Source organism: Cygnus olor, chromosome 16, assembly GCF_009769625.2.
Source record: "Cygnus olor isolate bCygOlo1 chromosome 16, bCygOlo1.pri.v2, whole genome shotgun sequence".
Taxonomy (NCBI): domain Eukaryota; kingdom Metazoa; phylum Chordata; class Aves; order Anseriformes; family Anatidae; genus Cygnus; species Cygnus olor.
The window spans coordinates 9,631,046-9,655,620 of NC_049184.1; the positions used below are offsets into that span (position 1 = coordinate 9,631,046).

Here is a 24,575-nt window from a genome sequence, read left to right on the forward strand (position 1 = left end):
TATTACATTTACATTCCTGAGTTTGTCACTTTAATTTGATCATATTAACTGGTTCCCTCCATTCTCAGATTGAGCTCTTTTAGATCAAAAAGCCTTTGATTTTGATCTGTTTTTCTCTTCCCATTTAATTGACACTGATGTTTTGACTGGTCTTATTTTCTACTACTATCTTTTTAATAGCAGTCAAAAGCCACTGCAAAGTATTATTGTCTTCCATTATTACATATGACACTTGCTGAAGGCTTTCTCTAAACACCCATGCAATTTCTGACCATGCTTTTTTTCTCTCAAAATCATTAATTTTAATATATATATAATATATATAATAAATAATATATAATAAATAATAACTACGATTTTACGCTATGCATATGCAACTTTAACCTAGAAGATCCTCAAGGATCTCTAATCATGTCAAAGCAGGATTTTCACTACCACCTTCCCCCTGATTTCGTGCTGTGGTTTCCCCAGCCTACCTAAAATTATATTTTTTTTGATACTGCTCTCATGAGAAGAGTGAACCTAGGGAATCTTACTGGATTCTGGAGAAGTGGAAGAGATCCAGGAGGGGAGACAGAAGTTTTATTATCTATTCCACAACTTCTACATTCAAACCTACTAGAAATGCAATGGATGGCGAGTTATACCATCTAAATCTACTAGAGTTTGTCCTTCCATCAGAGCAACATGTGGTAAACAAATGGCTCTGATATTCTGTGGTCATTTTTCATTTGGGAAGGTAGAAGGTCATTTCTCCTTTTGAGGCAAAAGAATAAAAATAAAATGTTCCTGAATTCACAGTTCCACTTAAGGGAACCAACTCACACCAGGTCTTTTCACACTTATCATAATTCTGATTTTATCAGATGTGCATTTAATTTCTTTAAGTAAATATCCAAAGGTCACAAAGCATTCTGGCTGGTTCTTATACATGTGTTTATAGATGTTTTCTTTTCAAATTAAGCTGACATCTTGATGGGTACCAGATGTCTGATACCATAATGGTGCATATGGGATCATTCATGTGCCAGACCAAATCATCAGATGTTCTAGGGGATATAGGGAAGAGACAAGGGGGAGGAAATATTCAGTAATATCCTACCTTTGTTAATGCACTAAAGTGCATTATTTCAACAAGAGATTCAGCCAGACTGGCATTTTAAGAGAAAGATCCATTGTTCAAGATCACTAATTTCAGTTAGTGCTTTATTCTGCCCATTTTTTATTTTTTTTTACTTTTTATTTTTGGCAGGCAGTCACAATAACTAAAAAGTCTAAAAAGATTTATAAATGTAAAACACAATAAGAGGTAAACTCCAAGCCGTGCTATGCAGGCAGCCAAAGACATGACCCTTAAATCTGTCATTCATATAGGATGGCAGGGTATTTTTTTGAAAATGCTGGCACACAGAAGTCCTGCCTCGTGCTAGGCACTTTGAAATCCGGGCTGACTTAAGGGATCCTGAAGGGGCTTACGAAAAGATAACACTGGGCCCCAAAGCTCTGCTGAAACAGGAAATGAAAGTGAATTCTTTACCATCAAATGAATTACAATCTGCCTGGAAATCTGGCATTTTGTTTATAATCATCTACCTCTCCTGGTTCAGACAGAAATGCCGCGGAACAGATGAGCAGAAAAATGAATGGGCCAGTATGTGTGAAGGTTAGGCCCAACTGCCCCCGCAGGGTCCAGCCATCACTCATGCTACATCATACGTACCTTACCTCTAGTTACTGCTAGCATGAGAAGAAAATCACTCACTGAAACAGACAGCTAATGAAATGGTGTTTAGAAAGGGCTGGAGGGAATTCCTTGAAGTAGTTCTGTAGCTGTTAGGGATATTTTTATCGCTAGTACAGTTGAAGGTCCTAACGCTATTGAAAACTTAGTTTATATTGCGAGCAGATAAGTAATTTGTTTGCCTATCATAATCAGAAACTGGCTGCATGTGCACTTAAAAAAAATAATAGTAAAATAAATAAATGCTCAGCTTTATTTGAGTGTATAGTATAAATTGCTATCTATGCCTTACATTACATTTTATACCCATCGGTTGGGTTTTACTGCAGTATTATAGATGTTGTGAAAACATAACCAAGCACAAAAAGACACTGATCAGAAGGAAATATCTTCCTCACAATCTTTTATATTTTCTTATGCATGCAGGAAAACAAGATCCATGCTTCACAAAGTCCTGTAGGTTATTACCATGTGTTAAATTGTGATCTGCAAACACAAGCTGTTCTTAAACAAGAACAAAAAAGAAAAAGCAGATGGTTTCTTTTAACGTCATGTGAAACTTTTCTTGAACACAAGCGTATGTTTTCTCCTCTCCAGCTGGCAATTCCCACATGTAAATGATCTGATTTTACCATTTCAGGAGACTCATAAGACCCCCTCTGTTATAAAAAGACACATTATCCTAAAAGACTGAGGAACAAAGAATGCCAAGTGCTTCACGATAAAGCTACAGAAAATATTTTTTCCTCGATTGTCTATTTGAAAATGTGTCTGTGCTAATTAAAAAAAAAAAAAAAAAAAAGTGAGAATGTGAGAAAATAAAAACCAGTGACTTCAGCATCCCCATTGACAGAACTTTTGTGGCTGTGACAATTTCAAATGTCTGTCTGTCTCCCTGCCACAGACAGTGACCACTGCCTGCCTGTATGCACTGGGGCTGCCCAAGGGAGGGTGACTGCAGGTGTAGAGCAGTGATGTGCTGCTTTAGCACAACAGAGCATCACTTTCCTGCACCTTTCCACACCTCACACCTTATTCTATGAGGCGTTGATATAGCAGCCAGCAGAAATGTTTGGTTTCTGCAGGAAAATATGTGTGCCTGTGCTGGAAGGATTCTCATTTGAACTCAGGCTGGGGAAGTAATCATTCCTGATGGATCTCCAGAGAATAGAGATGCTTTTTATTTATTTTATTTTATTTTATTTTATTTTATTTTATTTTACTTACTCAGGTGTTCTTCAGGTCTGAACATTAGGTATAATGTTTTGCTGGATGGAAATAATGTTTATTTCTGAGGAAAAAGAGAAATCCATAATCATCAGGGCAATGGGTTTGAGTATTTAGTGCTAAAGACTGATGCAAGACAGAAGTGGAAAGACTGAGATTTGCCAGTGCATTAGTGAGAACAGATATAGCTGCCATTTTGCATTCTCTATGTCACCTCTTAGTTGGACTACACATGTGAAACTACATAAATGTTCAATCTGTTTAATAGAAAAACTCTTCACTACTTGTATTGCATCTGTGCTCACCCAAAACAGATGCATTTTCATAGCTTGAATGAAAGACTGAATTACCAAAAAACAAGCTTAATAGTAAAAAGAAAGAACTGCAAGACATAAAAATCAAAGGATAATTGTTGCACAGATACAGTGCTAACCCAGGACCCACACAAGGACTATCAATCCTACCACACTGCAATTGTCGGCATGCTCATGTTTAATCCTCACCTTGTTTATTTGTTTATTCCTTTTTTTTTTCCCCTCAGTTGTCATATACTTGGCTCAAATGGAACTTTTCCTGATGTTTCTAGGTGAGTAGAGAGTAGACATGATATTGGCTGTGCAGTATAACATACTTAAAAACCTAATCAAAATAAATAAATAAATAAAGTATCTCTGTATCCCGAATGCCAGTTCCTCACCCTCTTTTTCCCTGCAGCATTTCATTGAATCACGATGAACAGGGAAAAAAAATCTAAACGACCACTTCAGTACAGAAACAAGACGTACAGAAGAGCTGCAAGGTGACCACAGAGGTCTGAGAGCAATGGAAATGCTGTGCTGTGATGGGAGCCTTTGATGACTGCCTCCAGGGCAGGACCATAACTGAGCAGCACCATCTATTGCATTTGAGTGAGACTGTCCATCATGTTTCCCTACAGGACTTCATATAAAATAATGTTTGGCACATAAAATGGCTTTGGAGGACGGCATGGTGGGAAGTGAGTTTTTCTGGACCAAAACTTTTGGAGAATTATGTGTTTCTTTCACTTAATTCTATTCAGTTTTCTTTGTTAATGGATTTCTCCGAGGAAAATGAGCAGCAGAAAAAGGCATTTAAATTTTGGTGTTTCTTCTCAACACACAAGAGTGAGAAAATTCCAGAATAGCTAGCAATCCTGTCGTTGAAATTCAGGCTCCGAGGTTCAGTTCTCTATTCTGCCTTTCCTTATATCAAAAAAGAAAAAAGAAAAGGAAAATCCTGACTGGCAGTCCATTGATTTTCCCTGCACACACCCTCTCTGCATTTTTTTCTGGAGCTGTCCCACTTTGTGTTTTTAATTCGCTGTTCTGTTTTGTTTCTTCACATCCTAATCATTCCTTTTTATGTACCAAAACTGAACTACTAACAAGAAGCCCTCTGATTAATTTTAAAGCTTTCTTTGTGAGCTGTTAAAAATCCAGGATATGGCCTAATTTAAGGGCCAATAAGCAATCCCTCTCTGCAAGCCATTCTCTGCAAGCTATTCAAGAGAATTTCAACTAGTGTGTACACTTTATCCTCTAGATGTTTAATCTATACAATTTTAGAGCCAATATTTTTAAAAAAGAAGTGGCACTAGTATAATAACACCACTTAGTAATCAAATATTAATGGGTTTCTAAATGTTTATTATGTTGTTAAATTAAAATATTTCTGTGCACAGGCAGAACAGATGACTTCTGTTCTGCAAGGGAAATGGCGTTATATCAGGCATTTGGCCATTTAAAAACAGTTTCATTGTCCTCTCTTCCCTCTTAATTTCCTAAACTGAAAAGGAAACCACAGAAAAATAAGAAAAATAAGAGAAACAGAGAAAATGGGAAAAAATGGAAAATGATGACAAGGAGTGTTATATGATCCAATTATGCAACTATCGGAGTTCAGAAAGCACAAATTGTATCTTTTCGTGGTGTTCAACTTGCTTTACTAACCCTTTGTTCAAAAGTTTCTTATCTTCATGAGTGACAGTTTCCGTTTTGGAAGACCATGCTTTAGAATGTGTGTTAAAAATCCAAAATCTCTCTTCTTACAGATGCAGAGCTCAATTAAGTCAACTAAATTAAAGCGCCTACTATCAAAAGCCTGACAAATTCCTCCTAAGAAGGTATGGCAACTCACTGTAGTGCTTTATTTCCTTTTGTTTGCTGATTATACCCTTTTTATGCTTTGCAAATCTTCAGCTGTTGAATGCTAATGTCATGATTTCACATGAATGGATTTGTTTCACAGTATTTCTGATAGTCTTGTGTGTTTTTTTTTTTCCTAATTTTTCTTTTAAGAGTTATTAATTTTCACTTGGTTGTTAAACAGTTTAGGGTCAAAGCTCCATCGAGCAGCCGGAGGGAAGATGACAGAATTTTTCTCTACTGTGCTGTTAATATGTACTAAATTAACTTTAGAGAAATGACATAAAAGGTTGGGATAAGGGGGGTGCAATTCAGTCTTTAAATATTAGTCTTTCTGGGGAGCCAGCCTAAGATTCATGGCCTTTTTTTAAGAAAATGTTTTAAATTCTTTTTATAAAATCACATTCATAGGCAGCTCTGCTAACGAAAGAAGCTCTTCAGTGCCCAGTTGATGGAAAGTAATGAATTGATCCCAGCTGTAGGATCAGTTAATACCTTTTTAGACATCAGAGAAAGCTGGGATAAATTCCTTTTAAGTACTCAATCAGTTAGGAAGTTTCAGTTAAAGCTTGAATCTGCATAGATGTTAATGTCAACTACTACAAGGTGTAAATTCAAAGACAATCCCTATGTTTGAACAACTTTTTCAGTTCTTTGGATGTTATTACTATTTTACAAAACTTTTGGGGGGTCTGTATGAGTTTAAGTAGTAGTTCTAGTAGGATGGGCTTTATTGTGTTGACCACGCCATTTATCAGGAACCGAAGAAAAGCAAGGTGGTCATCTGGAGGCAGTGATGAAGAGCCAAAAGAAAAGTTAACGTCTCTGATCCACGGGTGTCCCTAGCCTGGCAGGACCTGGTTATTCTGGTACGTGGCTTCTCTCTCTTGCTCATAGAGATGTTCAAATGGGTTTTGTATTTTGAGAAAGAAATGAAAGCTCTGCATTTCTGGAGAAAGAAGCTTTATTTTCTTGCCCTTCCAGTACCAGTCTGAGGGGAACTGTTGTGCTAATTTGTTTGCAGTGCTGTTAGTTTGTTTTTTTTTTTATGTGAACCTCCTGTTTGTTTTGAATCTAGCTTACTGTCCAATATCTTTTTCCCTCAATATCATAAGGGTAGCTGCACTCTGTGATTCACCCTGTGGTCCTTTGTTATATGGATAATGCCTGAGTGGATGCCATTTCCCTGTATTTCTGGCTTTGCACTGGCAGAAAGTCTGGGTGGAAAGAAGAAGGTGAGAACTGCTGTGTACTTCCTCCTGTAGCACAGATGCAGCTAGTGCAGAGCTCAGGAGCTCTCTGTACTGAGCAGAGCAGAAAGAAAGTTCTGCAAAATATAAATATTTCATGATAATGTGGATCACCTGTGCTCTTGTTGGGACAGTTATCTTGGAAAGAGAGATGAAACATGAGTTTCATGAAGTTCAAGAAATTAATTGTGTGCGTGTCCCCATGCAAGCCTTCAACTGGGAGACAAGCAGTTAGAAACAACATAAAAGGAGGATGATCTTACCGAGAGGGAGCAGTGCATTTTGGAGTCTAGTATATGATAGTAAGGGATGATGAGCTCTTCAGTTTCAGAAAGTAGGAAATTCATTATATTTCATAAATTACGTTTTTGTTAAGTTATCAGTTAAAATGTGTTGAGCTACTATGTTTATATCTCTAGTCTTCAGAGACAGTAAAATCCTCTAGGTATGAGCATCAAGAAGTACAAATGTGTTGTGTTCAAGCTTGAAAGATACTGTTTTCTAAGTATTTGCAGTTGCTTCAGCAGCTGTATGTTTTAATTGCTTTCCCCAAGTTATTATGAAACTAAATATAGTGCTTGTATGTTTGAGATACTTAGCAAAAAGTTGTGTGGCAATGAAAGTTGGTTGAATTGTCTTTATTATTGTGGGGGAGAGGGGATGAAGCGGTTTGCCTTTTAGAGAACAAATTTTACCTTCTTCAAGTACAAGCTGAGTTTGTCTCACTTGCCTCTACATAAGAGTTAAAGCTTGATGAGAGGGTTTTGCAGCATGAGGCTACCACCCTGATCCAGCCCAGCAAGAAGGGGGGAGGTAATAGGCACAGCACACACTCTGACCCTACCCATCCCACTCCCCTTCTAGCTGCTGAGGCAGCTATTTGGGAGGGGATGGGACATTAACACCTCCAAAACTCCTTAAAATTTACTGATATCTCTCTGTAGCCCTGTGGCCTGCAACAGACTATTCCCCTCCATTAATGCCTCCAGGCCTGGACTCTGTGTCCACCTGCCAAGGAGTAGTTTTCTTAGGCCAGGTCTCTAGATGTCCTGTCCTGCATCCCATCCTTTAATTCTTGTTTATTCAGCTTTACAGACTTCCAGGCTTCCATCATACTTTCAGAAGACTGTGTCCCTTTTCTGCCATGCTCTTTTGCTGGTCAAATATGTATCCTGGGTTAAATCACTTCATGCTTCAGGTTATTTTCTGTAATGTTTTTTAGAAAATATTTAAAAATAAAAGGGGGGGGTGGGGGGCGATTATAGTATCCAAAATCATGTATCGTGGGAGGAAGGGAACAAATGTTGATTACATTATGATTTAAGATCCTTAAGATACCACTATCTGCTTTGTCAAGACCTAGTGGTGTTAGAAAGAACCTTCCTTAAAAAAGGTCGAAGGCAAAAAAAAAAAAAACTGTTTCAAATTCATGTTTCTACACATCATCCACCGTGCATTTTTCTATCAAAATTGGGAGGAGAGGGCAAGAAAGCCCTATAAAATACTAATATGTTGTAAAACATTGAGGTCCCACAGATTAGATGCATTTAAAAATCCTGTACTACAGACAAGCAATGCTATCATTTCATAGGCATCACGGGTGCAGTGCTACTCTTTTTTATAAAGAGTAGATGCTACTGATTAGAAAATCCTCTTTGGTTGGTTATTTCACATGAGCGCTTCTACAGCTGTAATGTGGTAGTTGTCACAGTACATCTCAATAAATCGCTTCACTGTTTAAGGGTAAAGCCATCATTGCTGAATAATCCCCTCCTTTAGGCATAAAGCTTTGTCACAAATTCAGCTTCTCAGTGTTGTTTCTTAAAACCTGTAATTAAAATGATGATGTCTCAGTGGCTACTTTGCCAGGTGACATTGATTTTATTGCTTAAGCTGCTTTATGACTCTGCCACGAGTCGTTTAGAACAGGCCTTTATTAAGAGAACCTCAGAAAAGTTTTAGTACTGACTATGATGCAGAATTAGCAGCAGTCCTTGCAGAAAGTGTTGAGAGCCAGGTACTGAGGGCACATTTCTGGAAGTCCTCTCTTCATATAAAACAACTCTGACAGTAATAAATGAGGACAGACAAGGGAGAGAGAAGAACAGAAGCCAGGAGATGAGTAAGACAGCATTGGGAAAACAGCTTGGGTATACTTCAATCTCTTGTTATTCATATTTTCTTCCATTTGGAAGACTGATTGCTCCGAATTCAATCCTGTTACCAGCTTCTTTGTCAAAATTGTCTTCAGAACTACAGGCCACTGGAAGAGCCATTAAAATGAAGTTGTTATTCTCCTTGCCTTCCAGCACAAAGCGTTGCCCGTAGCAATGACAATAATCCAGAGGAATTGTATTTTTAAATGGAAAACAGTAAACTGTCAGTATAAAATTTAAGTCCTGTTGTGTGGGCCCTGTAAGCTTTGCACCGCTGTGTGTGACCACTGATAAGTGGCACTGGGGACTGGCCAAATTCTGCAGTGGCAGACAGTGGAGTTATATGTGGAGCTCAGGTAGAAACCTTCTTTGGAAAGTTTATTGGAAAGGTGGCTTCCTTTTTGAGGCAATGCAGGCCCTGTTGTAGTGGAGAAGGCCTCCAGACAAATCCTGTTGCACCCAGTTCATCTGTATGTGCTTGTTCTTGAGACAAGAGGGGTGTCCTTTCCTGGGTTGCTGGACACTCGCAGCTTGTAGGTAGTGCAGAACACTCTTGTGAAGAGCAATACCTATGAAAATCAATGAAATGAGAAGGTATTTCGTTTTATCTTTCCAAAGCACTGTTGTCTATTTAAAGAAAGCCTGGTCGCAGGACTTGCGGTTTGAACATGAAAGCTTTGGCCATCCAGGTCAGTCAGATGGGATCTATGGATGCTCATTTACTATCCATTTCAGACTTTTGGATGAACATGGGCTGAAGTGAACTCCTGCCTTTTGGTTCACCATAACCACTGTAGGGATGTTTGCACCTTAGGGAGACTTTCCTACTTTTTTCAGTGTAGGATCCATGTAAGAGCCTCCTTTTTGAACATATTTTTGCAGTGAAATTGTTTCTATCCCTTTCCATGCACATACTCAGAGAGAAAAGGAGGCATCACGGATGAAATTGCTTGAGGAGTTGGAATCCCGTAAGTAGAGAGCAAGGATCAATGTGTTTTGTATTGAACTTGGATTCTGCAGTGGACACATTCATAGCCCGAGAACATGCACTCAAAGTGAGAGTAAGGTCACTTCTTCAAATAGATCTGTGCTCCTATCCAAATTATACACTGTCTGTCTTTCCCTCTCTTCCCAAGATTAACACGCGTCAAGTTCTGACAGCCCTTGTGCTGCACCATCCCGGGTCTATGCTGTGACTCTTCGCTCAATAGAAGAGCGAAGCCTTGTAGGGAGGGGAGTGTACAACCCAATTTCTGCACTTCCAAATAGCAAGCAAATGTTTGAATTATGGATCACAATTAACTACTAATTGGCCATAATGTAAGCCCCTTCTGAATGGACATGGTAAATATTGAAACAAATGGGTTGTTATTTTTCAGACCTGAATGCTAGTCATTTAAAATGAAAAGCTAATTTCAGCCTGGGAGGCAAGCTCCATATTTTAATCAAGTGTGGCAGATCGAGAACAATAAATGAGCACTTAAGGTGAGGGGATGTTTATTTCCCTGCTGCAAGTTTATTTGTGGTAAGTTATACAGCCCGATGCAAAATAAAATTAAGCTGTAGCTTTGATCCAGATCTCTGAGAAGTCCCAGCAGAAAGCCTGAATAAAGAAAGCAAAGCAAAAGATATCATTCTTTAAATAAACAAACCTCACAGTTAGGAAAGCTTTTGTAGATTTATATATATATTATGCAATTTTGCTGCTAAATCAGTGCTTGGTCTGCTATAACATAATTAAGAAAGAAGCTTCACTAAGAGCCATAAAGAGCTGGGACTTTGCTGGGGTGTCATCCTAGTCTGCAGCTGTCCTGCAGAGTATGCTCAAAACTCATGAAGATCTTTATTACTACAGTAAAAATCCTGGTGTTCCCTTTCACTCAAGGTACATCTTCATCTTCAGTAAATGTAATTGTTTTTGTTATAGGGAGGCAGAGATAATGTTTATAGTTGATGGGCCTTTTTTAACCTACTTTCAGAGTGTTGCGCTAAAATTCTAATATTGTTCTAAGCATGAGCCTAGCATTGATTTTAAAAGGAAAAAAAAAAAATGAAATTAAGCTCAGGTGGATGTTTTCTATAAAATTAAACTTCTACTTAAATCAAGCATTGTATATAATCTATGTAATGTTCTGAAGAACTCATATCTCTTCTGTGTCTGTCTGTATATAAATATTTTATACTTTTTAATATTTCAGCACAACCAGTAGATCTGATGTTGCTCTGAACCATTTTTTTCATATCCAAGCAACAAAATCAGCCTCAACTCAACATTTGGAAAGGGTTTTAATAATTGTATATAATACAGGTTTATGCTGAAAACAAATTAAAAATATATTTCTGTGTAGTAGTGTCCTCAGATGAGATTTCTTAAACTATTTACAGAAGTATTTTTTGCCTAGTCAAAGAATAACTAATACAAGCTAGTAAGGAAAAAGTTGGTGATAAATTGGGAAACAAGTTAGCTAAAACAACTAACTCCCCAGTGAGTTTTTGGATATTTTCCAACACTTAGTGTTGTGTGCATATTGTTGCAGACTAGTGCATTCTTTTTAAAGATTGTGTTCAGTTTACATCTCAAGTGTATTTATGTCCTTTCTGGTGCTTTGGCTTTCTGCTACAACTTTTGTATTGGGATTCCTACTGCGGATGTTAGAAATGCATATGTTTCTTGCCAGGCTATACACTTAGCACCTAGAGGTGCTTCTGCACACTTCTGTGAAAGGTTTAGAAATGAGCTGGCCTTTACAATGCAAGGGGAGCATTGGTTTTATGCTGCGTTACTAGGCAAATATGTGAGTTTGCAATGTGTCTCTACATACTACTAGCATTTACTTAGCTGTCTCTGGTTGTGACAGCAGGGAAACTGAAGGTCCTTGCTTCTGTCTCTTAGAAGGGTGCTGTGGTGACTCTTTCAGCAACGAGCTGGTGGAGTGAAACATGGCTTTGCAAGGAGAGCTTCCAGGTTAGCACTGTTTTAGCACTGTTATAACCTCAGCCAACCTTTTAGTGCCTAGTGCTTCATGGGTAATTCATGTTGAAATTACAGCAACTGTGTAATACAGTCTTGAAACGTGAATGGTATCAAACGTGAGAAGCTGGGAGTGTGTGCCTATTGGCTCTTGTAAATACCGCAAGGGCTGCAGCAAAATGTGAACTAGAAGTAGATCCCCAGCTGCATGCTTGTGCATGCTGCCCCTCTCCCAAAAACAGCTCTCTGGAGTACCTCAAGAGCAGGTGGCTGGCAGCCCGATGTCACCGTGGTCAGGCAAAACTGTGGCCAAGTATATAAGCTTCAATTTATAGGTAAAGGAACAGGTAGGAAAATCTTCTTCCCCTACCCTGGAGGATTTTTAATTTGTCTGCTTTGTTATATCCATCTTTTTACCAGACATATCCAGTCAGTAGCCTGTGAATGGCTTTCCAACTCTATATAAGTGCTCACACCAATGAACACCAGACTGTTTTAAAACCGAACCCTTTTAGAAAGAGCTAAGATTGAAAGATTTAGTTAAAAAGCACCAGCTAGGAAAGGTCATGGTAGACTAGACAGATTGGCAGATGTTCACTTCTAGATACAAATGTTTGTTATAAACTCCCTGTACCCAAACTAGCTTCCCTTTTGTTGGAAAGGGAGTGAACCAGCCTGCTATATAATCCTTCCTCTGTCTTCCCAAGAGGCCTGGTCATCAGTCGCTCAGCTAGTTTTGCAAGAGGACTGCTGAAATCCGTACTCTGCACCAGAGAGCTGCACCTCATGTGCACTGAGGTCTTCCTAATACTGGAGAAACTAAAAGGGAATTCAATTTAAACAAAAATCGGGCACAAACACACGCACTTGTGGCGCTTCCTTGCTGTGCTTTTTCTTCTCCAAGGACTAATCCCATGGCGGACTGAACATTTCCTACAAACTGCAGAGCATCCCCCAGTTCAGGGCTGTTCAGTTGTTTCCTCACAAATAGCACTTCTGGGGAGGAATAATTCTGATTCACCAGATGTCATTTTACTGTTCATATAGCTAAATTAATAAATATGTTAATAAATGCCTTCACTGGTAATCTTCAGGTGGAATGATTGCCGATGATTTCAACAAACCTTTTTTTTTAACAGAGAATTAATCAGCCTTCCCTCTTCAGCTCTGACCAAGCCCTTACAGAGCCCTTCATTTGTTGCTGTCAGAGGCTTTTATTTTCATATGCTGCAGGAAAACCAAAAAATTGAGCCCTACACGGCTCTCTGTAAAACAGAAATGGTATTTCTCTCACACTGCCAGTGAAACACTTTCAATGTTTTTTAGCCTGTCAGGCAATAATTTTTTTTAATGCATCTAGGTCTGTCATGAACAAATGGAGGGATGCATTGATTTCCATACTGCTGAGCAGCACTGTTATTTCTAAACTCTTCAGTGAAGGGACTATACTTCTAAACTCCTTTTTTTCTAACTAGGGCTACAATTCAGTAAATAACAGTGCCACAAATGTCCTTTCTCTTATATTAGATATTAGGAGTGTATTCACACTGCCTAATGTTTAACATCCATATCTGACGCTTTATGTTGTATTTTGGAGCATCTCAATTTCTCTCCTGGCTAAAGACAAAAGTTAAGCGCAGGTACTTTAGCTCAGTCCCATGTTACCTTTCTTTAAAAGGAAAATACATCTCCTCATCCAAATCAGTTTTCCAGTTCTGAAGTTTTGTTGTTGTTTTTTGTTTTGTTTTTTTTAATTTACTTCCACGTAATTTCCAAATCATCCAGCAGCTTCCAGTAGTGTGAGTGATAGACTCAAGGCCTGCCCTGCCTCCCCCTCCTCTTCCTCAGCACAGCCACCTAGCAGCAGGAGTCAGAAGCTTTTCATAAACAGAGACATTTTTTTGTCACATACCTCAGATGCCAGCACTCGACAGATGGAAGTTAAAAAAGAAACGTGTTGGCTGCCTGAGGCACATCTTAATTTGTCGCTCAGCTCGGTTTGTTTCACTTTTAATGGTTCACTTAGCTGAACTTGTGACTGAAAATTAACACAGAAGGAGAAAAAAGTGAACTGAAAGTTTTGACTTGATGGGCCTCCGCAGCCAGCACATGGAAACCGTCACAGGGGCCAGCTGCCAACCTCCTGCTTCTTGACACAACTCCTTGTGGGCTGTAGGAGCTCTCCCAGGGGTGCTGGGGCTCCTTGGTGCGTCCCAAGGACCAGCCATGATCTGTGCCATGGAAGGGCCTGGGTGATGTGCAATGCATCCAGTCCTGCTTGGCTCCTGCCATCAGATGCACTGCTTTCCTTACTGCTGTGTTTTTCTCTCTGTATTGTCTCAGCAAGGCTGGCCAGCTCATTTGCCTGAAGAAAGAGACAAGAATCTGTTGATAAATGCTTTCTGGATATGCCAGCTTGCAGAGAAAATAAAGGAAGGGCAGGACTGTTGCTGCCTGCACTGCTAACCAACTGGGTAGGAAAAGTGCTTTCAGCTTATACAGGAGCTTGTGAAAAGTAAGCCTTTGTCTCCTGTTCAGCAAGGGGAAAAATAATAGTTTCTGATCCTTCACAATGAATGCATACCAGACAATAAAGCCAGCTTGCAGAGAAATGAATAAAGAGTATCAGTATGGAATATGGGAACTATATATTAAAGACTGCATTTCCAGTCACCCTCCGTTTGCCCTCTGGTTTTGCACACTGGCTTTCACAGCCAAATTTGGTCAGAACTGCCAGCACGGAGAAGAGTCACTTTTAGTTGCAAAAATGCATTTTTTTTGCCAAATGGCAGTGAGAACTCAGGACGTGGCTGCCAGAGTAGCCTCAGACATGTGGACACTGCATAGGCACCAAGTTTGTGTCCTGTTTAAACTTTAAAAATTCTACTTACTTTTAATAAATAACAACAGGTGAATTTCTTAATTGGCACATATAGAGATGAGGGAAGGTGGTGAGAGGTCTATTCTCTTGTTGAAAACTTCAAATAATCTGCTAAAATCAAAAGGAAAACTACACTTGACAGACAATCTTGGACTGGTAGGGGTATCCCACATGTTCACAGAGGCTATTTCCATCACTATCTACTCTTATTAATGGATGAAGATGGAGTCAGCAACTTATAAAGGCATTTTAAAGTTAGCTACATGTCTTGTTCAAATCTCCTGACAATTTTCATTTTAGTCTTTGTAGTAACAAAGACTAAAATTTCCTGTAGTAATAGGAATGAGTTTTCTTAGTTAAAGTAATCTCCATGGGATAGATGGAAAAAATATTTGCAGATACTATTTGATGAAAACAGAGAAATCACTTTGCATTCATGAGGCATCATCCCTTGTATTTGTTTCCTGTAAATATTTATACGAGTGTGGCTTTCCTACTGAGGATTTTGGGAAAGCAGAGGCAGCTCTCTTGGAAGCATTCCTCAGCCAGGGCTGTGCCTGCCTGAGGGCTCCCGGGGAGCCCTAACCATGGCTCCTTGCAGAGCAATGCTTTGTGGTGGGAGCTACCTCTTGCACGGAGCTGCTAATGAGTGCCTAGAGCAACAGCACACATGGCACATTCACAGGCTGCACGGCATTAGCATAAACTGTCTTGAAAATAATTTTTAATGAACAAGTTAATTATGAAATCCACCAAGTGCGTTTGTCAATAACTGGGGGGGGAAGAAGCTAAATATTAACAAAAGAAATTGTTTGGCCAGTGCTGTTACCCACAGTCTGGACTGACAGCCGTGTGTGTGTGTTTTTTTTTTTAAGGTATTGTACCCTCTGAGCCTGTATCTGCTGAGATGTTATATGTTTATTTATAGTTTGCCTGAAAATTGATTACAATGAAGGCCAAGCTTGTATAACCACAGTCAGTGGGAATTTTGTTGCTGTCAGCAATGGGCCCTGCTTTGGGACATAAACAGCCCCCTTAGCTGGCACAGGTAATAACTTTACCTGCTTATGCTGAACAGTGAGGAGTTTCCACTGTTTCATAAACACTTCCATCTTTTCAACGTCAGTTTCTGTGACTGTGTTCAAACAAAATTCTTCTGTATATTTTATATTTCTTGCTAAAGACAAAACGCTTGGTTTACGTGCCCCAGCCCTTTGTGTACCCTCATGGGCATTTCTAATTATCTGCTATTGCAGCCAGTCCATACTAGATGCTCTTCAGCTTCAACTTTATTTAGTATGCCGGGATCTCTTCCTAAGACTTGCTCCAGTTCCCTCTAAATGTGTGAAGCTGCTCAGAAAACTAAGAAAGAAGCTCTGCAGCACCTGGTGAAATACCTTCGTCTCTCCAGTTTCCTTTACAAATAACTATTACTTTTATGTGCACTCAGATAAATCTCCTGCAATAACAACTCTTGTATGTGTGGCATCTGTGCTCAGAGCTGTGCTGTGCCTCTTCCCACAAGGCTCCATGTGATCACCTGCAATCCAACAGCTAAAAACTTTTTCCCTAATGAGGACACCACATGTGACAGACTACAAAGATGGGCATGCCGAGGAGGCTGCTGAGCCCACCCAAAACCTGTCTCATTCTGGCAAAAACCAGTTCAGCTCCTCTGTGTGCATGGTGCAGCACCTTGGAGGACTTTCCAACAGCAGGTCCTGATTCTCTTTTGCTGTTTATCAATGAATATTCACATCTCGTGGGTTTGCATTTATTTTTTTTCTACCCCTCAAATTACTTTCTTCCCCACTCATCTTTGCCTGGTCCTTTTGTAATGTACATCTCTGGTATATTTCTCTTCATATTCCAGCAGTAGAAAGTTATGCTAAGTTTCATATATTTCTCATGCCTCTCTTATTTGTAATACTTTACGCTAAATTAGGCATTCAAAATGTGCCTTATTTTGAGTCCTCAGAGAACAACACATGCATCTTTCCATTTGTATTTGCTCAGTGATAATTTCAGGACATGTCTCTTCAGTGTTAGTCAAGCTTGTAATACAGCAGCAACATGAACCCAGTGTTCAGGCAGCTGATCAGGCTGTTAAAACAATCCCTGCTGCACAGTTATGATGTTGCATAAGAGAGCTGTGACTTTGTACCCCAGTGCAACACACTGGAACAAAACCTCTGCTCAGTGTCTCTGGATCTGAGATTTAAAAAAAAATAAAAAAAATAAAAAAGTCTACCTGTGTTTCTTCTTTGGCAACGCTGAGATAATCTGCTTTAAGAAAAGCCTCAGCCCATAGTGAGTGATCCATGAAATGCGTCATCCCCGTTGCCTGAGTTGGTGGTGGTGAGCTGCTGTCACTGTGTGCACAGGATTTGTTGTGCCAGTGTGTCTTCTCCAGAGCACTGGCAAACTGCGTGGGAAACCAGGGAAGCCTTTCATCCCTGTCTGCCTAGCCAATATTAATAAAAACAACTAGTAGGTTCAGGAACTATTTTGATATTGATCTTTGCAAATCTTTACTAAGCTACATGTTAGTAAGAGGAAACCTGACGTGGGCTTATCTAGTTTGTGATTTAAGTAAAATACTAGTGTTTGGGGGATGGGAGTGATGTTTGTGTAATGTGTTCTGGATTTGGGCATCCAAGTCATTCCAGTTTGCAAAGTAAAGGCAGAGGTTGCTAACAAGCTGATGCTCCTTATTAAAGCAACACTTTAATTTTGGTTTTGGTAGCTATCAGATCTCTGGTATCAAAAAACTAATTTGATTACATAGTGTTACAAACAGTATAACTCAGGACTCTACTCATATAAGCAAGGATTTAGTAGGACTAATCTCAGCATTAAAATTAGAAACCCCATGTGGCTAGGGTGAGAGAAAGTTGCAGGAGGAAAAACTATTTGTTGTTTTTTCTCACTTGAAATCCTGTTATTCATTCGATGATCCATACCTTTTTTCTGTATAAACAGAATATTAATCGGTCCTTCCATGGGGATTTTTTCTAAACATGCTTTTCAGCTATTCTCTATATGAATATCAGAAAGCGAACATACAGTGTAATAAGATTCCCTCAGACTTTTGCAGATTGATTTCTATGAGTTGTATGTTCTCCATACTTTGATCCTTCTGTGTTCTTTCATTGCTGCCTTCCATTTGAGCAATTCCTGTAAGTCCTGAGGAGCAGACCTGCAGGGGGTAAGGAGGCCTGCCCCTGTGCACCGATGAGCAGGGAGGGAGGATCTCAAAACTCTTCACCTGCATTAGCAGGTGAACTGCTGCCACTGCCCAGAGTGAGCTGCCTTGCTTCCTGATACCTCAGGCAACAGGAGTTTGAACTGAAACGGCTTCTTTCTCTTCAACTTTCCATTCCACATTCCTCCAGTGATGTTTTGTGAGGCCAGCATAACTGCAAAAATGATATGAAACTGGTTAAATTGATGTGAGCAGTTTAGGTCTCAGGGATGGAAATGATAGTCTCTGGTAAGGAGGGTGTCTTGGCCACTGAGGACACAGTCATGTTTTTGTTTCTGTATCCTTTCAAACAGTATTTCTGCACTACAAGGCAAAACTGAAGAAACAGTGACGCAGAAAACATGGCGCTCTCTCAGGGGGATGTGACACCAAGGACCCTTACACCCATTGCAGAGGGCTGCAGCAGGGGGAGAGGGAATTTGTGTAAGGCTGCTTCCATGGAGCCACTGAGCAAAAGCTGCTTTGGGAAGTGGGCTTCCATAACTGGATGAGACACCATTTCACTCGGTATGGAAGGGAGCCAGGCCCAAAGCTGCCTCAGGACTGCATTCCCCACTGCCAGCAGTGTGCAAGTGGGGTTCAGTAACAGGGAAGGGACAAAGATGTGCAGGGCTCACAACACCTGCCTGAGCTGCACTTGACTAGTGCAATTAGTTTGCTGTGTTTTCCAAGCTAATGACAGCTTTGTCATTTTTTTTTCTATGGATTTGTTGTTGTTCTTTGGTTTAATTTCTGTTTTTTGTTGTTTCCTAAAGTTTCCCCCACTTCTGAGACTCATTTCTTGTAGATGGTGAATTGTGGTTTCTTGCAGGTTCTTCTCAGGATGGAACTCCCCAAATTTTAGAAATTCCCCTGTGGTAGACTTACGCTAGTCATACCTAATCCATGTTGCTGACAGCAACATCTGGCATAAAGGTGACAGGGATGTCAATCATGTATTGCCTATTGCTGCTGTCCAGCTGAACAACATGACTTCAGATCATCTGTGATTACATATCAGTATGTTTATTATTGATTTATTTAATTTAGCATTTTTTTCCAACTGACCTTGATACTTCTAACCACGCTTGGAGATGAGTGTCTGACACACAGATCACTGCTTCCAAGAGGGTATGGGCAGCTGGCAAAGAGAACTTAATAACACAATTTACTCTGCTGATTTTATTGAGTATGTAAGTAAAAGGGTTTTAGTTCACCTCAGTGAATGCGTTTTTATGATCTGCATCACTGCAATCATACTTGTGATGAAATGAAATAATTAAAAAAGATATTCTCCTCTCTTCATTGTATTTATGATTAACAAAGTAAATGAAAATCTAGCCTTTTATCTGACATCAAATGGTATTGCATTTTTGAGCTAAATTGGACATTCATCTTTTTTTTGGTGAGTTTTTTGAAGCTTAAACATACCTTTCTTTTCCTCCCTATCCTTCTTTCTTATGCTTCTGAATACCGGTAAATTAAAGATGACTAGAAACTGGAAATGCTTTCAGAAAAGGTCTTGAAATTCACACACATGCACGCAAAAAGAGGAAGAAAGAGAGAAAAATGTAACTCTTCTTCTTTCATATTAGCATGACAATCAAGCAATTACTTGAAATACTTCATACATATTCCACCAGTCTTTTTTTGGGGGGTGGGGCAGAGTCTTCATTAAATAATGTATTTTATGCGAATCTGAATTTATAGAATCGTGCAGCACCATTGTATTACCCCTCCCTTCCAAAGGCTGGGAAGTAACTAGTTTAGTAAATAAGTTCTGCATTCTGTAAACCCCCAGTGAATGCTTCTTACATGAGAAGTCAATTAAAGTGACTTCTTTGGAAAAGTAGGAAAAAGTCATAAGAAATAATTACACTTCACTGAAAGTTTAGCAGTTGTAAATTAAAATGAGAGTATTTCAGGAAAGATAAGTTTCATGCCCACAAAGTAACCATGTACTTTTGTAGTACTACAAGGGAATTATCAGTGTAACTGAGTCAAGAGTCAATCTCAATGCCTCAAAATGACAAAATCATAGTTGGCCAAATTTTGTCGATAGGAGCAAAATTTCCACATAACTGTATGAATGAGTTAGTCACAGGATATTATTGTAGAAGAAATAATGGGTAAGCAGGAAAAGGAGATATGACTTGCATGATACTTGTGCCTCCTAATTCACAGATCTGTTCTGTGACATTGGTTGTTCCAGGCTGACTTTCAACTCTTCTCATTCTCTAATAGACAGCCAATGTAAAACTGACAAAATCAGGCTCTTGGTACTTTGTATGTGTCACGTGTTTGACAGCAACATTTTGTTTGTAGTTTGCCAATACTTACCTTTGAGAGATCATCCAAAATCATATTACTATAATCCGTCTTCTGCTAAAATGCATGAATGAAATCTCCAAAGAGATCTAGTCAAGAAGAGGACAAATTCAAGCAATTCTTCCGTAACTTTCTGAGTACTGAAATGTGTGCATCCTTGAGAAGGGAGGGCTGCAGCAGGCAGACCTGAATGTGGCTGCAGAGCAGCACTGCAAGCAGCACTTTTCTAAATACAGAAGACAGTGGGATAAGGTGTTACTGAAGATCTTTATTTTCTGCTCAGGGAAGCAACAGACAGTTGCCTAAACAAAAATCGAGTAAAGATATGGAAAGACAATCGCATGTGCTTTCTGTTACTCTGTTTTCATTGGGGAGGATGTATTACAACCCATCTGCTTTAAGGTGGAAGTAGAGGAAAAATTTCCATGGTTTCAACTGACGTCTCACCAGCTGAATCACAGCTGCTCACAGCCTTTCCTAAGAGTATCTAAGCCCTGCAGATCTTCCTCCTTTTGTGACTTTCAGCTGATGAGCTGCCACCTCATGGCTGAATAGCAGTTTGTTCTTGAGTGCCTTCCCTTACCCTTCATCACCTGTCTCCTACCTGGTACGTGGGCCATGCACTTCTGTGTGCTGTTGAGGTCACGGGCCATGGGTTTGTGTCACTCCTCTCATTGGCATATGCCTTATATGTGTCATTTGTTACTGAAAATACTAAGATCTGTCTTAGAATATTTCTTTCCTTCAAATTTTGTTCTAAATCTTTGTTTACAGCTGAAATTTGACTTAGAAGTCTTTAATTGCCCATATAACTTTCTTCTTTTTTTTTTATATTTGGGTAGCGCGGTCTCTGTTCTGGAGTAGTTTCTTCAGAGTTCTGCAATGGAGGTTTTCCAGTCTCCCTGGCACAAGCATTTTGTTTGTAAATGTGTCTATTAAAAAATATTCTGAACTTCTTACACTATGTAACAGTTTTATATTTCAACTCATTCTCCCCATTCTGGGATTGTACCAGATGCACCAAATAGGTGCATCATAATGACACAAATTTCTTCATACATTTGTATGTTTAAAGTTATACCCACACACCTAATTTTCGGAAGAGTTTGACTGTAGAAGAATAAAGAACAGAAGACAACAAAGATAACTAATTTTTTTGTTGTTGTTCTTTTGATGCAGTATGTAAAAAAGGTGAGGCCATGAGATCAAGTGAGATTTTTTTTCTTAGTAAAGATATTCAGGAAGTCCTTTAAATAAGGAGCCTGGGTTGTAGATGCAGACTTTCCAGCAAGCAATTAAAGCTCAACGTTTACAGACACTTAGATGAACCAGATGTGTTCCTGGCAAGGGAGAGCTTGAAAAGCAACAGATTTTGAAGTACATTGACAGCCCTTAAACTTCAGAAAGAAAAAAGCTCTGCTTAGGAAACCCTCCAGTAAGTAAATTATTTAGTTCATTGTATGTTGCTTAACAGTTCTGTTATTTAGACTTCTGATTGTTGAGGACTTAGTAAAAGAGTAAGAAAGAAGTGAAAGGAAAGGTTCCCAGGGAACTAGATTAAGTCTGTAAGAGCAACATTAAGTGTTTTCATCTCCTACCCCATTTTAAACCAAATGACTCTTTTCTTATCCTTGTCTCTTAATGGCAGCAGATCTCCTGTAATGTAGAGACACTCAGCAAAGAAGTAATGCAGTGAAATTGTGCTAACAACATGATTTGCCAAAAGCAATCAGTTTTTGTTAGGTACGTTGTAAAGGAGATGTATTAGCAGACACAGAATGACTTCCTATAGAGCAGCTGCAAAATCAAGGGGAAAATATTGACCCTTCATTGCATAGGTAATAGATGGCTGTTTCAGTTTGGAGGGAAACGACAGAAGAACAGTGACATTAACAAAATGGGAGAGGTGCAGTGGACAGGGATGCTGTGAGAGTTAGGGAAATCTTTCTGGCAACAAAAGCATGTTCTTAGATCCAAAGCTGACAGTTCACAACTGCTCCATCAGAGCATAAGCCTTCCGATTCTTAAATGCTAAATGGATCCAGCCTTTAACTAGATGCAAGCTGTCAGTTTGAGAATGTCTTATTCACCCAGTTACTACCCACTTTGGTGGCACCTTCAGCTGAGAAGTCTTCAGCGGTCCTTGCCAGGTATAACCTCCAAGAGCTTTTCGCTCCTAACTGAGGGCAGGAAGTGGACACAACCTGGCAGTTTCCCATGATGGGTCTGAATCTTTCCTGACCAGGAGTAAACTTGGATTTGTGGGGGAGGAATTACATGTCTCCAAGGAAAAGAGCTACAACAAAGAGGTTCAGGGAGTATTCTGCATAAAACTGACAAGTTTTCTGGGCTTGCTTTATAGACAACCAAAGCTTATTTCAGTTTCTATTATAAAGCACAGTAAAATAATGAAATGTTATCAGTTTGCCTTGCCACGAGACTTGTCATTCTGCCTCTGCCCAAAGTAACTGGCATCTCTGTTGCTTTACTCTGCCATTGTTTCCTAGAAGCAGCTTGGTTGGAGCACAGAAATACAATCAAACTCTTCCTGATATTGCATGAGATAAGAGGGAGTGACAAACAGCATTAAGTCCAGGGTTATTTTTCATTTCCATTTATGTTTCTTTAGCTTTTTTTGTGATTAAACTCTGCTTCTCATATTTCAGGGCATAAGTGTATCTCCCCCCTATCCTGAACTAAATGTTGGAGGGAAAAAAAAAAATATATCCTTTCTCTACTGAATAGTTTACTAGAGGAATAGCTAGGGTCACCTAGGAACAAGCTGTAGCCTTGTCAGAACCAGCAGATCTGCAGTAACCTGAGCTTTTCCAGCCTCTCCATAGCTGATTAAAAATGAATCTTTGCCTAGGTCGCTTTGGTGAAGGAGGCCAGTGGGAATCATTTCTGCACTACAGTGTCTGCCTGGCAAATGATTTAACACTTATTTCATAGGTGAAGGAGTCTATTTGCCTTAAGAGCTCCACTTATTTTGCAACTATCATAGCAGAAAAAATAGGTTTGTTTTCAAAACCAGTCTCAATTTGAGAGGGTATTTTGCTGTATAATGAATTCTCTGATTTGTAGCAGACTCGGAGGCTGTAAAAACTCTTCCAGCTTGCAACCTGAAGTGCTATAAAAGTTTTAAGACATTAGGTATTATTTAGTGAATTATTGAAAACGGTATTGTTTAGAAGTCTTGCAAGCTTAGCAGAAAGAGGTAAAAAACTGAAGTTTGGATTTAAAAAAAAAAAAAAAAAAAAAAAACAACTGCCGGGGGATTATCATTGAGCCAGTGAAGGAAGAGCTGTCCAGAAGAGTGCTCCACTCTCTTTCTAATGTACAAGGCAACTTCTACACACATCTCTTCTTTTCAGGGGGAAAGCAGGACTGGGCTTACACGGAAGAAACATTCTGAATAAACAACAGTTTCGTACTTCATTGCTTTTGTCTCTGGCTACGTGAACTGTGTGTTGATGCTATTTGAACAGGTACAGAGGAACAAAATGCCTGCCTGCTGCAGGATTTTGTTGAGACAGGATTATTCCTTTTTAGGATGTGTCCAGCAGAAACCTATCCCTGTATCTTTGACTTCTACCTCTGGACACACTTTGGGATATAAATCCATCCAAGTAATTAATCTGTCTGGAGACCTGGGTTTAGTTTCATATTTCCTATTGACCAGTTGTAGGCAGTTCTCAGGTTGGCAAGCAGGGGCTTTGAAGTGCCCTTTGGAAGCAGTTATCTTCCCACAGATGCCTAAAAAGTTGAGGAGGCTTGCTTAGTTTTGGAGTTGGCTCAGGTGCCAACTCCTGCAGCACCTCAGTGCTAGGCAGTGAATTCCTTCACTAAGCCTTTGACTCCTTAATGCTGCACGCACTGCAGTGCATTAGTTCTTGGTAGCAATTTCAAGTAATCAAATTCCTCTGCAATCTTTCAAACATTAGCCACAATGCTGGTTGTACCCTAGTGATGTTTGAGTCATGTTTTGTCCTGCAAGTCAATGAAGATATGAAAATTAATTACTGACCGGAAGCACAGGCTGCTGTGACAACAAGCAACCAGATCCATTAGTGTATTAGCATTACAAATATAGAATTTATATTAAAAAAAAAATAGAATTAGTATTTAACCTTGCTTTCATTTCACTTGAATTGTTTGAACTCAAGATGCAACTGAAAATTATTTCCAGTGAGAATTCTGTTATGAAAAAAAAATACATTAGCCAAAAAGAATTGTTTAGATATGAAATTAATAATTCAGCATAGCAAAGAGTAAACTAGGTATCCATGTAGTCACATAATACAAATAAAACTTTAAAGAGGGCAAAATAGTTCTTTTGAGTAAAGACAAAGTTTTGTGGTTTTTTTTTCGTGTCTTAGGGCAAATAATTCACTTAACCTGACAGTTATTTCAGAAGTTCTAGATTGCTTAAAATAGAAATTTCTGGGGGTTGCTCTGTGCAGATAGATTTTATACTTGGCAACTATCATAGCACTTTATTCTTACAAAAAGATTTTGTACTCCAGGCATACAATTAGCCACAGAGCACTACATTCATTGTCTCTTTCCCAACTTACTATCATTATTTGTCAAAATCTTTTCTGAAAAAAAA

The 24,575-nt window shown here is 39.2% G+C and overlaps 1 long non-coding RNA gene across 1 annotated transcript in view; it reads left to right on the forward strand.

The window, feature by feature from the left end:
* Nucleotides 1-5,707: 5,707 nt before the first annotated feature.
* LOC121079212 overlaps nucleotides 5,708-24,575 on the forward strand; it is a 59,196-nt gene continuing 40,328 nt past the window's right edge. The window contains exon 1 of the long non-coding RNA XR_005824940.1: nucleotides 5,708-6,002. This is a non-coding gene — a long non-coding RNA (uncharacterized LOC121079212). The remainder of the gene's footprint in view (nucleotides 6,003-24,575) is intronic.